General features: G+C 43.0%; 1 protein-coding gene across 2 annotated transcripts in view; it reads left to right on the top strand.

Moving 5' to 3' along the window:
• The window catches only part of ETV6 (ETS variant transcription factor 6), a 127,108-nt gene that overhangs the window by 43,466 nt on the left and 66,731 nt on the right, over window positions 1-16,911 (top strand). The window lies entirely within an intron of this gene.

Here is a 16,911-nt window from a genome sequence, read left to right on the forward strand (position 1 = left end):
TGCTGAGATGATTTAATGTTTGACAAGTAGAAAAGGCCAAGGACTGTTGGCCAGTGAGAGGTGAATTAGGATGGGGACAAGAAGAGTGGAATTTTCCTTTTTGGAGGGGAAGCAGTTCTGATGGAAATAAAGATGTTTTAAGTAAACTTTTGTCAGGTGTTACATTCCTGGGGTACTTAAGCAACAATGAACAAGAGGGCCAGGAGCAAACAAAACTTTGTGCTTTGCCCTCTCACAAATGGGTTTGGGACTTTATGGGGGGGAAGAGGGGGAAGTCCATGTTTGTCACAAGACACTGTCATTCCTGTCTTCAGCTGTCTTCCACACACACTCCTTTTCTGGATGCAAACTGTGTTTAAAGCATTTCTCTAGTCCTGTGCTCGCTCCCTTGCTGGCCGTGAGTTACTCTGCCCCAAGGTCACTCGTTCCCATGCTGTGTCACATGTCCTGTGTGGCCCAGTTTTCTGTGCTTCCTGGTGGGAATGGGAGCTGCTGCTGCAGCGTTTCTGACTGTGTCTGGTCCCTGCCTGAGCATCCATGAGCTCCCAGGCCTGGCTGCACGTGTGTGTGGCTGCTCAGCTGTTCCCCTCGCCTGGGGAGGGCTTGGCTGCCACACTCACAGCCATTTCTATGCTTTGCCCAAAGTAGGCACAATAAAAACCCAACACAGAAGCAGTTTTTCTCCAGCAGTTCTTTTCCATACTGTTACTCCCCAGATCTTGTGGGTTTTTTCCCAGGTGCTGTTCATCCTCAGATCTTGTGGGTTTTTAACTCAGTGCAGTACTTGGTGCTGTTTACTTCTGCTGTGGAAACCACTGTCTGTCCACTGCACAGCCAGGGTCACAGGTGGGTTTCCAGTTATTATTGTCCTACCCACTGTGTCTGGCAGATGCCTAAGGCAGGGAGGCAGAGACTCCTGATGCTGACAGTGGTGGTACATGCTGTACCTGCATCCTTCCCATCCAGCCAGCATGCTGCATAGTGTTGAATTTATGAAGCTTCCTCTCAGTGAAGACTTCTTTCACAGTATTTTTAGAATGTGATCCAACCTTTCACCGTGACTCTTGTTTTGGTTTTTCTGTTCTTTTGGTTGGCACATTTTTAAACTTGCAAGGCTTCTTTCCCTTTAGTATTTCCACACCAGTCTGACTTGTTGCAGTCTAAAAGCACAGATGATTAATCATGAAATATCTGTGAAATAGCCTTCCATAAAGTTAGTGTCTGAGGTCATAAACAACATGAACACATTTACATAGCCTTACTAATTGTAGTCAATGGCAGTGTAGTATTTTGTAGCTCAGTGTGCAGTCAGTATTGACACAAAACATTGTTATCAATCAACAGACCACCCAAACACTGTTAAAACCACTCTATAGGCACATAGCTTCATAGCTAGGCCAGGAGCAGCCATTGTGAATTTCTAAAACAATCTCTGGTGTATCTTTTGTTACAAAACTTCATGCAGTAACTGCTGTGTTTAGGTCCAGTAACTGAGCTACAGCATGTGCAGAAAGATTTCTGCTCTTCGTGTAAAAAACTTAAGTGATGAGGAGGATATAAGGTCTCTAGATGTTCTTTTAATGCTTAATTATCTCCTTATTTGCCTTTTTTTTAAGTGTCCTATTTATAGTTTGAATTAGTCAGCTTCAGTTTCCAACTATTAGATCTCATTATCGCCTTTCCTGCTAAATATTGTCAAAAGACTCCTCCTAATATAGGTGCTTTTAAATTGTCACTTCTTAACCTTTTCTTGACTAAATTGTAGAAGAGGGAGAGGTTCTTAAGGCTATCAGTCTTCCTGTTAAGCTTTCAGATTTCAAATTCTGTTTATGTCACCTCTGTGAACCGACTGCCACTTCAGACATCCTTCTTAAACTGAAGACAACAGAAGTGAAGATGATATTCCAGTAGTCTTGCTAATACTGTGTATAGAAATAACTCAGCTCCTTTGGGATTTCGTGGCATGAGGTTTTAAGAGGTATTAATATAGGGTTTCTCAGTTCCTGCATGGAGTCCTCTCATTTATTTTTTTATTTGTTTATTTTTAGAGATGTGTCTGAGGAGCAGCTTTGATCTTAAACCCACCTGCCTCAGAAGTCAGGCAAAGTAACTAATTTCTGGTTCAGGCTGTGTGTAAAGGTTGGGTTTAGATTTACCAAGTCCAAGGATTTTCTAGGTCTGAGTTTTTGTTATGTTCCATCCCTACAGTTGTTTTTTTTTTTTTTGTTTATGTGGAACATAACTTCTTTCAGGCCTCCCTCATTGCAGTAGAACAGGGAGATGTGGTAAATTCCTCCAGAGCCAATAGGTTGTCAGGCCTGCACTCCTTCTGTTTCCAGGACATTCTGATGGTGTTCAGCCAACACCAGGGCAGGGTTCAGTCCCACCCCACACATCTTCATCTACTGTGCCATAGGTGCAGGTGACCCAAAGAGAGACCTAGAGACAAATGTTTCACATGGAACATGTAGAGCACTCTCTGGATTCAGGCAGTTTTATGCCTTCTGATAAGAAAGGTCGCTGTTTCTAATGTTCCAGATCACTCTGAAAGCACCAAGCAAAAGCAGTAGAACAATAAGTAAAGCAGTTTCCTTTGGTGTGATAAATTACTTGTCACTGCTTAGTGAGCAAATGAGCCTCAGGTAGGCTGTGCTGATTTCATCCAGAGACTGGAAAAAGAAGTGCAGTTTGGAAGGGTGGAATGTGGACCTCTCTTTGCTACAAGCATCCTTCTCTTGAGTCAACAGAGCTAAAATTATATAGACAAGCACCTTTTTCTGGGAGTGATGTGAAGGCCCTTTCCCCTTCTCACAGAACCTTTCATATTCTAAGTAGCTGCTTTCTCCCCAGCTAGCCTATTGTCTAGAAATGCAGTGTAATCAGTCTTAACTTTAAATCTCTGGGATAGTAAGAATCATTTCTGGATAAAACACCTTTCTTTGGTGCTGCACTTCTCTGTAAGGGACTTTTGACCCATACTTTTAAACCTGCTTGTCTGCCTGACATCCACCAGGAACAGATATTGGGGGCATTGTCAACAAAATACCGGTGGGGAGCTGGGGAATATCCTTTCCTACACTTCAGGTATGTAGTCAGAAAACAGATGCTCTTTGTCCCTGGTGTGTCTGCCATGCAGACATACATGATCTCTTTGCAGCATACATGATCTCCACTAGCCTACACTAATGTCAGATAGAAGGAGTGTTTGGAAAATTTTTTGGTATTTTTTACAGGGAATTGAAGAGAAGCAAGTTCAGCTCACGCACAAGGTGCTGCCCTTGGTGCCTTCTGGGACCTTGGACACCTTGTTCATAATTGAAAATGAAAAAAACCCCATGAGTGCAAAGACTCTTAAATGTTTTGAAAAATAATACAGAAACTGTATTATTTCTGTATAATTCTGTTCTGAAACTGCCCAGGTATTGTGATAATGAAAAATGTAGAAATAGGTGGAAGTCCTCTGGAACTATTTACATACCCCTTATTTTTGGGGAAACACTCCATTTTGCCACAGAGAGGGTTATTGGGGTTTTGTGGTTTTTTTTTTTTTTTAAATTTCATTTTATTCTTTGTCTCATCTGGTAAAATGTTAATAGCTACTTACTTTATGCTATGGGCCAATACCTTGTAATAAACAGCTCTTGGAACGGGATAGAGGATACAGCATGTAAGAGATGGATACAAGAACCCTTTTCTGTGTCTATTAATAGGCTCTGAATTATGGAGAAAACAGCTTTTTTTCCTTTTTTGTAATACACAAGATTAAAATAAGGTGGTTTGCCTGCTGAAACAGCAACTGTAAACGTGTGCTACAGGCTTCATGGTTTTCTTTTTTTTCCTTCAATATAAAACTTCTTCAAAAAGAGAGACAGAAGAAATCCCAGTGCTGAGAAAGGATTTGTTGCATGCTCTGGTCCTGTGCAACATCATTCCCCCTTGCATGCTTATGTTGATTTGTACAGTTTGATTTTTATCTCTGAAGGGCATCTTCTCTTGGGAACATGTGTGTGTTTGTTTAGGAAGAGTGATCTCATGGGCAAAGATTTCAGAGTTTTCTCTTGATACAAACATAAAAACAAGTTCATTTGTTCCTCTGAACTAATTACTCTTCTCTCCTTAGTGTTGGCATCCTTCACATGCCTGCAGCCCATTGTCATAGTAAGACACTGCATATACTTTTCTGTGCACACAAAGCAATTCTTCTTGGCAACAGCTAATTTTTCTTGCTGTTGCCTTTTTTCTGAACCCCCAACAGTCTGCACTAATATTCAGAGTGCAGTGATACACTTGAGATGTCACAGTACATGCATCTCCTCATAGGGGAGAATTGTACTTTGGGACTGCAGCGTTGTCTTGACTCCACTCACGTTTGGGGTGTAGTGGTGGTAGGGAAAGCTAAAGAACTGTTTGTAAAATCACCTGAGTGCTTTTTGTTTCCACTGTAGGCTTGGGTTCTGGTCTTTGGTTTTCCAGTGTGTGATAAGTTCCAGGTCACAGCTGGTTTGGATAAACTTCATAGAATGCAGGCCTGGTCACATACAGCCAGTGAGATCAATTTTTTATTTTAGTATCTCTCTGTCCCATGTTATTATGATCTGTTCTACTTCCCTCATTAAGAACAGAAAGGAAATTTGTTTAGTTTTCTGCAAAGATTATATTAAAGGCCTTTAAGTTTTTAGTGAGTGTTTCATAGGAATCTTTCTGCATGGCTATTTGTATTGTTATTGGATACTCTGATTTGGTGGGAACTAGTCCAGTGCTTCTGTATTGGTTTGGTAACTTTGTGACCTTAGCTGTACCAAATAGTGCAATAAAGTTCTGTGTGGGCATGAGTAGCAGGGTAGGACAGGTAGTTGGGCAGTTTCTTTAAACTAAGGCATTTATTAGACCTGAAGGCAGTTTGTTGCCAGTTTCTTTCTGCTGATCATGCATTGTTGCTCATATGTATCATATGTATCATTTGTGTTTTAAGGGCACTAGTTTTCTTTTTTTTTTTTTCTTATTAAAGGAATGCAGGAAACAATTAAGAGAAGGTGGAGGAAACAACAACACTCAGGATTGCCAGGGATTCATTTTTTTTCTGTGTAGTGTCTATTAATTATGCTACTCCTTTTATTAATCCTTTGGCACCTGTTAATTATTCTACAATTTTGGCTAGCAGCTGGAAAGCCACTTTGAAGCATTAAGCATATTGTTGTTTAGTTACTAGAATATTCAATGCACTGAACTGAAAGTATGCAGTGAGATGGGAAAAAAAGCCCTTTACCCTAAGCCACATTTAGAGCAGCAAGCAATGAAAATATTTGCTTTGGAAGGATCTTTGTGGAACAAAACTGACTGACGCACATACAGGGAAAATAAAATAAAAGCTTCATATGACAAAGGGACTGGGAGAGGTGGCCAGAATGTCAAATTAGTGGCTGAGACTAATCCTGGTCCTGCTGAAATGAGTGGTTAAATTCCCACTGATTTTCGTGGGACCTGGGCTGGCCTCTTTCTCAAATTATTGGCTTCTCCTGGACCTCTCTTTGCTCTTCTCTAACATTATGGCCACTTAAGCCTTGTTCTTTCCTCTTACTGCCCTTGCCTTTTCTCCTAATCTGCTTTTCACCTTACATGTATCCAATGCCAACCCATGACAAAAAAAGAGAAAAAATTAAGCCTGGCAATGGCACTGCTTGCTAACACCTAATTGCAGTATTTAATCTTGATGTTACATCTTTGTCTTCTACCACGGGCTCTTCTTGCACATTTTATTGTGAGCTATTCAGAGAGGGTCCATCCAGCAGTGCCTCCTGGTCTTTCAGTTTATAACTGTTAATAATCTACTGGCAGGCTGAGTGGAGTGTGGAAATCCCAGCCAGCCATCCTGTCAGCCTCAGAACCCCTTACCCCAGCAAAGCTCCTTCAGCACTCTGAGCTGTGCCCAGTTGCTGGGCAAACAGGAGGCAGAGCATGAGCTGGGGAGGTACTGATCACGCCTCTAACCTAAGGCAGGCTGTTCCACAGGCACCCTGTGGTGCTCACCTGAATTGAACTCATCTGCTCCACCCTGCATCCCAGGGGTTTCTTACTGTCAATCTCTGGCCAGCCTCAAAGAGATCATCCAAACTTGGATGGGTGGGAAGCCCAGTCTGAGTCACTCTTGTGCCATGGCTGGGGAGGACATTGAGATTTTGAGTACATCCAGAGGGGCAGCGAGGCTGGAGAGGGACTGGGAACACAAACCCTGTGAGGAATGGCTGAGGGAGCTGGGGGTGTTTAGCCTGGAGAAAAGGAGACTCAGGAGTGACCTTATCACTCTCCACAACTCCCTGAAAGGTGGCTGTAGGCAGCTGGGGGTTGGTCTCTTTCTCCAGGCAGCACTGACAGAACATTGGACACAGTCTCAGTCTGCATCAAGGGAAATACAGCTTGGATATTAGGAAAAAGTTTTTTATACAAAGAGTGATAAAGTTCTGGAATGGTCTGCCCAGGGGGGTGGTGGAGTCACCATCCCTGGGTGTGTTTAAAAACAGACTGGATGTGGCACTGGGTGCCAGGGTTTAGTTGAGATGTCAGGGCTGGGTTGGACTCAGTGATCTTGAAGGTCTCCTCCAGCCCGGTCACTCTGTGAACATAAATGCTAATGTTTTATGTGGACTGTGTTGCACTGGGAAGAGTGAAACACCATTCCTGATTCCACTGGGAAAACTGTGGCCTTTGGATCATGAAGATCCTGCTTTGCATTTTTCTGGCATGGTCTTTGTTCATCACCTGTAGGAAATTAACCCCCTTGTCACTGGGTTTGCACTGGGGTGACACAGGGCCCCTTCACTTGTAACTTTTGCAAACAGCCTAAATCTATTCACTAAATAAATCTATTTACTAATAGATAGCCTAAATCTATTCACTCTGTACTGCTGCCTGGTGGCTATGGCAGAAGCATCCAGGTTAAGTGTGAAAAAACTTGTAAAGGAAGCTCACTTGCTGTGAGCTGCTTTCTGCTCCTTGAGAGATTCTAGAATCAAGTGGTTTATTTTTCCCAACGTGCCTGGTTGTTGCCCAGAGTTAACAGCAGTTTCCTGCTCTGACCATTCCCAGTGGAAGCATGGGGAGGAGTAAGAGCCTTCCTGCCTCAGTGGGAGCTTGCAAAGCAGTCCTAATGTGGGAGGTCAAAGAGACCTGTGCTTCAGGATCTGGAAAGCTGGCAGTGTGGGTGGGAGTCCCAGTGGTGCTGAGCCAGTCTGTTACCCTTTTGGAGAGCTTCACTGTAGGGTTTTAAATCTCCAAAATACACATTCACCTCTATTCAGAGGGGAAAGGAAGCCATGTCACTTTAATATGGGATTCAAGCTTGATCCCTTGTGGAATTCCCCTGGAAAGTGTGGAGAGGAATAAGAAGCAGAAGCAGCAGGACATTTATGGTATTGCTGGGTTTGAAGCATTTTTAGCTTTGTCTTAAAGGGACATTGTCACGATCAGTGTACCTAAAATTAGCTTGCTTTTCTCTTTCCATCCCAAATGTCGTTTGATTTTTCATTTGTATTATGTTATAAGTGCTTCCAGGCTCTTTTTAAAAAATTATTTTTGTAAGAAATAAAATGAATGCAAAGAATGCAGCATTCATAAACAGCCATACAAGTAGAGAAAACACAGAAGAGAAACTGCGTGTAAGCCATGACTAACAACTCCACAATAAGAAACCATTGTGTGGTGAGAGCCTTGCAGAAAAACACAAGTGTGGTAAAAAGCCCTGCAGAAACAGCATAGCATCATGATCTTTTAACAGAGATGAGCTGCTGCTGCCTCTTGGGAGAGAACAGCTCTGTCCAGCACTGAGAGGGACATGCAGTGTCTAAGGAGAAAGCTGCTGTAGCTTTGAGGTCCCAGGAATTAATGTGATAGGTCATGTGTATACACACAGAGAAAGAAAAGAATTATTTGATGCCCTTTATGAGAAGCTGGATTTCTTTCTGCTGTACTTTTATGTCTTTCCTCTCTGGTGCTGGCACTCCTTCAGGTGCTTAACAAATACAGCTTGGTAAAATATCCATTAAATGGGGTTTTATGCCATTTTTAGAACTCCTCATTTTACTGCTGGAGCAGAAGGGCTAAATGATTCTTGAGTTTGTTGGAGACATTTTTGGTAAAATGATTCCATCCAGATTTGGAGGCCCAGTCCCAACACCTCAGCTAAGAGCCTCTTTGCAGTACCATTCTCCAGAGGTTCTTGGGAGGGTGGAGCTCTTAATGCATCAGGCATTCCAGCCTTGTGGAATGCTTGTGCACTTTTATGGGATGAATACATTTGAATGTGCTCACTTCTCATGTAAAATGTTTTGTGCAGGACTAGCATGGTCCTATTAATGTAGCAGTGATCCTTGTTCAAGAAGTTATGAGTTAGTTATAGATTTAATAGGCATATGGTTGGTGATGTTGGGAGTTAATAAACAATCACCACTGATTGGCTTTTGAGAGTCAGAGCATTAGGAAACTTGCTTAAGTCCAAATCTTTCCTCATGAGTTTTTATGCATGGAAGTCATACCCCAGGAATAGCCTGAAGCACCCTACTTTATTTACTCCATCTGCCTGTCTGGTTTTGATCTCCCTATGCTTTTGTATCCCACTGAAAAAAAGTGTCTGCTCTGCACTGGCAGCATGGTCAGGTAGCTCTGTGGCAATTATACAGACCAGAAAATGAAAATGTTAAATTATACCATGACAAGTAAAAATTAAATTAACGTCTCCAATCATTAACCAAAATGTTCTTTCTGCTTCTGGAGCCCACAGGCACAGTATGGGCTGTTCTGTAGGCAATGGAGAGGAAGGATAAAGGATAAAGGAAAATTATTGGTTATGGGGGTTGCTTTGGAGACAGTGGAAGTTTTCCTATCTGAGAGTTTACTGTGGGGCTCTTTGTAGCTGCAGATTCACTATCCCAAGTCCAGAGCTGTTTGTAGCCCTGGATCCCATGGGCTATGAGAACCTGAACCTGCCCTGCAGGAAAGCATTGTTCTCCCCATGTCCTGCATGGCCTCTGCCCTGACCTGGTGCTGTGAGGTGCAGGAGGGTGTGCTACCCCTGTATGGGCTTTTTCCATCCCCTCTCTGAGGAAGAGTGGTAGTTTCACTGAATTTTGGACTCTGCACCACTCCTGCCCTGAGGGTGCAGGGGGAACATATGAACTGAGCCACAGAAGTTCAGTCAGGAGGGGCTGGAAACTTTAGAAACACACTGATTTCAGAAGTGGATCCTGTAGCACTGGTAATGAATTTGCACTGTCTCAGCATCCTGATAAAAAGGGTTATTTTCATACTATGTTCTCAGCATTCTCCCTCTTCAAGTTCTCTAGGAGCATTTTTTCTTCATGTTTCCCTCAAGTGTCTTAAAGCTTCTTGTTTGCAGAATAAACATCCCAAATGGGCTGTGAGCTGGTTAGAGCACTGACATTTTATTTTAAAATGCCCACCAGCAGCAAAAAAAACCCCACAGAATATTTTTGAAGGGAAATTTCCTTTTTGGGTTTTTGTATCCCTGAAGGAATTTCCGATGCAGGCAGATAGTAATTCCCAGCTACGTACTTCCTGATAAGGAAACAGCTCCAATAAATGCAGCTATAAATAGCTTCCTTTTTATTTTTAAAAAATGTAGGGAGATCTGTTTAGCTTTTATTTCAAACTACTGAAAGAAAGGGACAGTGTACAATAAAAGTCTTGGGTTTGGCACCCATTTGCTTTCCAGATCAGTAAAGTTTTTAAGCTGCATTTATAGATTTAATTTTGTAAAGTTTAGATGTCTGTTTATTTCTGTTCATCCTTCTCACAACACTGTGAAAAAGAAAACCACCTTTTTATATGGTAAACATAAATTGCATTTTGCCTCCCTCGTGAAGGGAAAGTATTACCTGCTTTGTGCAGAATTCTTTATGCTTTTGCTTTGTGCCTATATTTCAGAGCTTCTCTATGTATAGTTTGTTACGGTGCTTTGTCATCTCAGAATAAGTAGTGTGATCTTCAACTGCATTTCTTTCACATTTGCTGTGGATCTGCTGTAGCAAATGCATGGTTAGACTGAAATTCCTTTTTTCTAAAAGTAACTTGCTGAGACAATTCTGTGCAGTTAGTTTATAAACCTTCTGAATTTTCTGCATTATCTTCCCCCTTTTTACAGTTGTTTCATGTAGTTTTAATTTCATGCCTTTCACTTTGCACTTCTGGTAAAATTTTCCCTTGCCAGTCCTGCTTCTTTTTGTTCTTTAGAAAGCAAAGACCAAACATGCAGTACCTTCAGAGAAACAAATAATTATTTACCCCCACAAAAATTTATAGAGATGAATAAATTTACTGTAAGAGCTAATGTGAAAATGTCTTTGCAGGTTAGATTTCAAGCTAACCATAGCAGTCATTCTGATTACAGCTGAAAATACATACATGTCCACTGCCTTGAGAGTTGTATAGAGGATGAGTGCTTTGTAAATCATCCTGAGCAGCACTTGGACCTTAGTCAGTCCCTGGTTTCTGTGCTGCAGCAGGGAAGGGTGTGTGCAGGCTGGCATGTCCTGTGATGGATGGGGGTCTCCAGCAAAATCCTGAGGCACAGCTGAGGATGGGCATTGTCACTGGGGGTGTTGGCAGCTGAGTTATCCCCTTTCCCACTTGTTCCTGTCCTGAGCATTCCCTGATTTTCCCAGGGGTGGTGAGGTGGATGTGCTGGGCTGGATGTACAGCACTGCTTGAACCATGGCCAAAGCCCCTGCAAGGCCACGCTGCCACGTCCTCAGAGAGCTGGGGATCAACGCAACAGAGACGAGGTGGAATAATCCCCCTTTTTCTCCTCCCTCTTTCTCCTTCCAGCCATTTCACAGGATCTTGTGACTTGTGGCCAAACCCTGCCCGTGAGTGAGGGCACTCAGCTGCCCTGGGCTTCTCCTCTTGGCCGCTGGCTCATGGCTGGCCCGGAGCCGAGCAGATTGCACAAGGGTGCAGCTGGTGGCAGATTCATTCCCCCGTGCCCTCTTGCTCCTTGCTGGCTGCAGTGACATGGCAGGGCTCAGCACGTGCCCCTCCACAGCCCCTGAGCACTTTGCTTTACACTGTGCTCCTCTGTAGGCACCCAGAGGGGTTTTACCTCCCGTCTCCTGTGCTCCTCTCTTGGCTGCAGCAGCAAGGTTGATCTGCGTGTGCAGGCCTTGCCACACCTCCTCAACAGGCCCGTGGAACATGCACAATTAATACGGCATTAATTAATTATGGGGAGAACTCGCTGCTGGCACAAGAACCAAGGCTTGCAGCTTATAAAGTGAATCCTTTGATGCTGAGCTTTAAAGAACGTTTCTATCAACTCAAGCCAGCAGAGAGATTCTGTGATATTTATACCCTCCCTCTGTGCAGGCTCCAGAGCGCAGGGTTTGGCCACCCTGGACACCAGCAACAGAAGTGGTGGTGCTAAAGGAGGAGGGTTCAGAAAGCATAACCAGGGCTTGACCCTCAGGAACAAAATTGCACAAGTCCTGGGTGAAAATGTTGGGGTTGAGCCAGCTCAATAGGTGTGAAAAGTGACCTACTGGACTTGATGAAATGAACAGGAGTTGTCTCACTGTTTCCAGCAATTCCCACAGTTTTATCTAGAACTCTGTGTGTGTGTGAGTAAATTTGTAAGCTTGTGCTGTGCTTCTACTTGCTTGGCCAGTGTTTGGGGGAAGAGATGAAAGAATGACTGTGCCTGTTTGGTTTGTGCAATACTGAGAATTTCTCCCTTTGGACTTCCTCCTTCTCAGTAGTGCAGAAGGAAGTAGCCCCAGTTCCTGCTGGTCCACAAACCAGTTACTCATTTCAGTTCTGCCACTTGAGTGGGTCCTTGTGTATTTCCTACTAGGGGAAATCTCCCTTTATGTGTATAAGTTCCTCCTTCCTACTCTCTCTTTTGTTCTGATTTCTTCCAAGCAACCTATCTCCTTCAATTTTTAACTTCTTTGCTGGCTTTCGCTTCCTCTCCATGATTCAGTGAAGGCGTTTTGTCAGAAAAACCCTCTGTAGAAAATACTTCTTTGTTCCCTTTTTTTTTTTGTTGTTTTTCTGTGTTGTACTTCTTTGTATCTTGCTTCCCTGGAAAGTTCCTTAGTAGTCTTACTACCTCTGGGCTTTTAGCTTCATTACTCTGGGTAGTCATTACTGTGTTGCAGGGTGTGTAATTGTTCAAAGCACCTTGTTCTTTTTATTAGAGGTTTGGTTTCTTTTACTGCTCTTTAAATACTAATAGGCAGTGGTGACAAATGTTGTTATTAAATACATGGGCTTGTTTCATCACTGCTGTACAGCTTGCTTGGTGGTTTTCTGCTTGTTGAAAGTGAGCATAACCAACTCACAGGAGTCATTCTCTACTTCCACGTTATGTTCTCAGGGATGCAGTGTGTGGTGTGGAGTAGTGGTGAACTGGTCACATGCAGTAGGTTTAGTGCAGGATTTGAAGCCTTGGAGCTCAGCAAAATAGAAACAAGGGATAGTACTTAATGTCTGTAAGAGCTAAAACATTATAGATCTTCAATTTTTACACCCTCTCTCAGTTTTAAAATCATGCAGAATGAAAAACAGGCAGAGGAACTGGGAGTGACAGCAGAGGTAACAGTGACAGTGAGCTGAGCTGTGTTTGTGATGGGCAGACCTGGAGCAGCTGGGCTGTTAAAGGAGTCAGTATTTGCTGCTGGCCTCCTGCCACACCATTATCAGTGTGTGCAATAGCAATGGCTGAATCTCACAAGGTTTGGCGCTGATTCAGTTCAACAGAACACCCAGAAGTAAATCCAGATGTCTTTTAAATTGGTTGGATCTGTAGTGTTATGGTGAGTTCTGCATAATTATAATTTTCTTGTGAGAGTTCTGGGAGAATATACCTAGTCCCAAATAACCCTCAGAGCACAGCTTCTCACGCATGGCCTTTCTGGTACTCCACATTTGCACTGAGAACATGTGCACACAAAACCTCCACTGGAACTCAGACAAGAGTTAACAATCAAAATTTATTTTAAAGCTGAGAAATTCTGATTTTTTTTTTTTTAGTCTGACACATGTATCTCCATGTGCATGTACATATTTAGATCCTGTGGAAAGAAGGCTTGCTCAAATACTTAGGTTTTATGCAGAGAGACTGTAACTTTTCCTTTTCCTTTTGAAACTAATTAACACCTAGAATGCATTACAACCATTTCTTTTAGGCAGAGTTGTAAAATTACTGCCTATGATGAAACAAAAAATGGGTGCAGAAGATGATAGAAGGTGTCTTTTGTGTCACAGGAGTTTCTAAGCAGGCTCAGAATTGCTGCCCTCCCCACATCTCAGCAGCAACCAGCAGACACAAGAGGGTTAGGCTGTGTTTGAGTCCAGAGGCTTAGGTTTGAAGGGGTCTTTCAGTCTGTTTTTACTGGTTCAAGTGTACAGAGTCAGCAGTATATGTGTGAAATCTCCAAGCTGGCTTAAAATTGTAGATGGGGCTCAGTCAGCTGTTTTTAATGCTTTCTTACTGCGTGCGCTCCATAGGCCACTTCCTGAGGAGCACTAATATGAAGTCTAATCCACAAATAGTCTTGGCACAAGTTTGGAAGCTGAAATAATCAGAGTATTCTAACCTATTGTGAATAAAGGTAGCTTACACTGATAATTTTGTCTTGAAATGACTTGACCCCACTCTGAAGCATTTTCACTGCACAGTTTTATAAGTCCATATAACATCTACAACAGAAAGGCTGTAAAAGTATCGTGTGCTTTACAAAACATGTCTCACTATAAATTACATGTTTGCTTTAAATAATTTGAACATCATGACAGTTTCATTCAATAGATCCTGACGGTGGTCAAGAAGAGCAGGGACATTTTCAGTAGGAATAAAATGCCCTGCATGTCATTACAACTTGAAGTTATGGTCATCTACTAAATTAACTGTTCAATTAATTTCATTCAGAATTGGGATGAAAGTAAACTATCCTTATTTTGATAATTTTTCTCAGTTTTTCATATGGGACCACACTACAAGGAAATCTCATTCAGAAGGGTGTTGTGGTTGTTCAGCAGAAAACAATTATTGATGTCAGTAGGTCATGACATTTTCATGTGGTTTTACAGTAATACCTGTGAATGTCCCTTGACTGTAGATTAAGCAAAGATTTGTCAAAATCTTGGTCAAAAATTTGTCAAAAATCAGTCACCAGACTCCAATATGTATAGCAACTGTGCATAGATTCCACAATTTTTCTACAATTGAAGTTCTGACAGAAGCTTGTTAAAGCTCATGAATTCTTTGGGAGGTATCTTAATGCTCTGTATTTATTCAAACTCTGACCTGCTGTGGGTGTGGTGGTCTCATCCACGAGGTCGTTTTTGTGCTAGGGAACTTAGTTAGAACAGAGTACTTCCCCAGTCCTCCTCTTCCTAGGAAATGGGAGGGGCAATAGGACCCTGCAGTTTAAAGAAAAGGTCGTTTTCTAAGTGAATAGGTTTGCAGGGAGAAAGTTATAATGTGGCTATGAAATCATACTTGCTATGGAGAAGGTGACCAGGAAATGATTATTCACAGTTCCTGACAGAGCAGCAAATCCAGAGATCCAAGATAAGTCATTGGGCAACATGTCTAAAAGAAACAAGAATGGGGATGCATCACTACATGAAAGAAATCATTGCAGGAAGATGTTTGCAGGGCTGAAAGTGTGAATGGATCTCTAAAAGGAACCAGATAAACCTGTGCAGAGGGATAGGCCATGTGGTCAGTATGGAAACAGTGGCCTGCATGCAACCACAGCTCATGAATTCCTTAAAACACAGATTACCAGAGGCTGAGATAAGTAATATATGTTACAGCAGAGATTGCTTCATGTTTCCTTGTTCCTTTCACTTTTTGCTTATACATCAGCTGCTGTAGATGTTTGGGTAGATGGGTTGGGGATCTTTCCTAGTATGGTAGTTTTTATATTTTTCCCCATGTCATAACCATCTCCAGTGATTTGACAGTAGTGTGGATGCCATCCAAGCAGATATATATTCAGTACGCATATGCTACGCCAGAGGGCTCTTTTAGGTGATAACTAACTCATCAGCTAGAGGCCACAGAAAAAAAGATAAGTGAGGGGATTTGCCTTTAAGCAATTCTGACAAAAGTCTCTTTTACACAACAGCTGACTCGATCGATGAACGTAATGCCAAGGGCAGCAAGAGAGGGAAAAAAAAGTCATGTAAATTAGTTGGCAAGGGAACAGGGCAAAGCTATCTGATATGGGGGGGAATGGGAGGGAAGGGCAGGCAGCCACCTCCTGGAGCTTCAGCTTTAGGGACCAGGTTTGCTCCAAGAGATTGAAAAACAAATTTTGAAGTTGAAACTGGGAAAAATGTGGAGAGCCTCTCTCCATAGCATATAAGCCTCCAGCGAATTGTAGTCACCCCCATATGCAATTCTGTTATCCCTGGCATTTGTTTCTCCCATACACTCTCAAAGGATTGCTTTCATTTTTCTGCTGTTGTTCAGTCCAAGATCCAGTTTGACCTGTGGCCCTTTTTATGGCCCTGTCTCACATCCGTGTAAATGTTAACATGAATTTCAGTTCTGCTTTCTCTCTTGCCCCAAACAACAGTTTGGGTTTCTGGGTGTAGTCATTTAAAAAAGTTATTCAGTATTATTTGTGATTTAAAAGGGTAAATTAAAAACTAGCTGGAAGACTGGTGGTGCTTCTGATCTGTATCCCCTTTGCTAAGGTGCTTCATAAAATACCGTATGTCGTTATTCACTCTGGCCTGGATGTTCTTGGCTCTCTCCCACTTAGTGATTCACAAGATGTCTGTGAGATTCATTTTTGTAAGTGTGGTTCTCCCCCTTCCCGCTGTATATCCTCCCCTCCCTTCTCCTTTGTTTTCGAGCTCGTTAAATGAAACCCACGGTACATGTAAGGGACAGAGTGCAGTCTCTGACATACCATCGGAAGAGATCTGAGATAGGCCGGAGAATTTTCCCCCTGATTTTCAAGTGGGTGATTACAATAGTTTGCAAAGCTTTTCTACAGCTCCCCCTCCTCTTCCTCTGCTCTTTTGCAGCTCTGTGTGTCCTGTGCCTCTCTCAAGATATGTTTTTCTGGTAAAAAACCAGTGCCTTGTGCCCTGAGAGCCCTCCTGGCTGTCCCTGGGGAGAGGGGAGCTGGAGGGCAGAGCTGCAGATCCCAGTGCAGGCAGGGCTGTTTGCGGGGCTCGCATGCCACAGCCTCTTCAAACAGCTCTGCTCAAAGGCATGAGCTGGGCTCACTTCTGAGGGAAATTTCCTTTTTGGGGAAGTTGCTGCAAAGGAATTTCCTGTGTGGGCAGACAGAGCTTCCTGACTTGAAGGCTTCTTGGAAGGGAAACCGTTTCATAATGAAATGATAAATTAAAGACATACCAGCCCTGGTTCGCTTCAAAACAGCTATTGAGAGAGCTCAGGCGGTGCACCATTATACTCCTGCACAGAACGAAAATAAATTGCATCCTGACAGGATTCTCCATAGTAGACCATATCCTTCCCCCCAGCCTTCCTCCCTGTAGGTCCCCTTTCCCCCTCCTTTCCCCTTCCCCTGTTATTTGCTTCGCTGTCATCTGCCTTTTGCAGCCCCCTCTAAACCACCAGGCACAGGGGTATGAGGTTGGGGAATGTTTGTTAAATGTGTTCCTTCCTCCATGGAGCAGTCAGCTCTGGTTTAAGCCCTGCTGTGCTGGCTGGCAGGGGGAGTGCCCTGGGTGGAAGTCACAGAAGTGGCACAGGGCTGCCCTCAGACCTGGGTGCCAGTGCTGCTGATGCAGTTGTGGCAAGGAGAAATTTGGGATATCCTCAAAGTTTAAGTCAGTGCCTGTAAGGAATGTCTTGGTGGGGTTATGAAAATATCTGGGAGGAAGTGTTGCAGATAACTGTTTCCTGTTAAATAA

Source organism: Molothrus aeneus, chromosome 5 (assembly GCF_037042795.1).
Source record: "Molothrus aeneus isolate 106 chromosome 5, BPBGC_Maene_1.0, whole genome shotgun sequence".
Taxonomy (NCBI): domain Eukaryota; kingdom Metazoa; phylum Chordata; class Aves; order Passeriformes; family Icteridae; genus Molothrus; species Molothrus aeneus.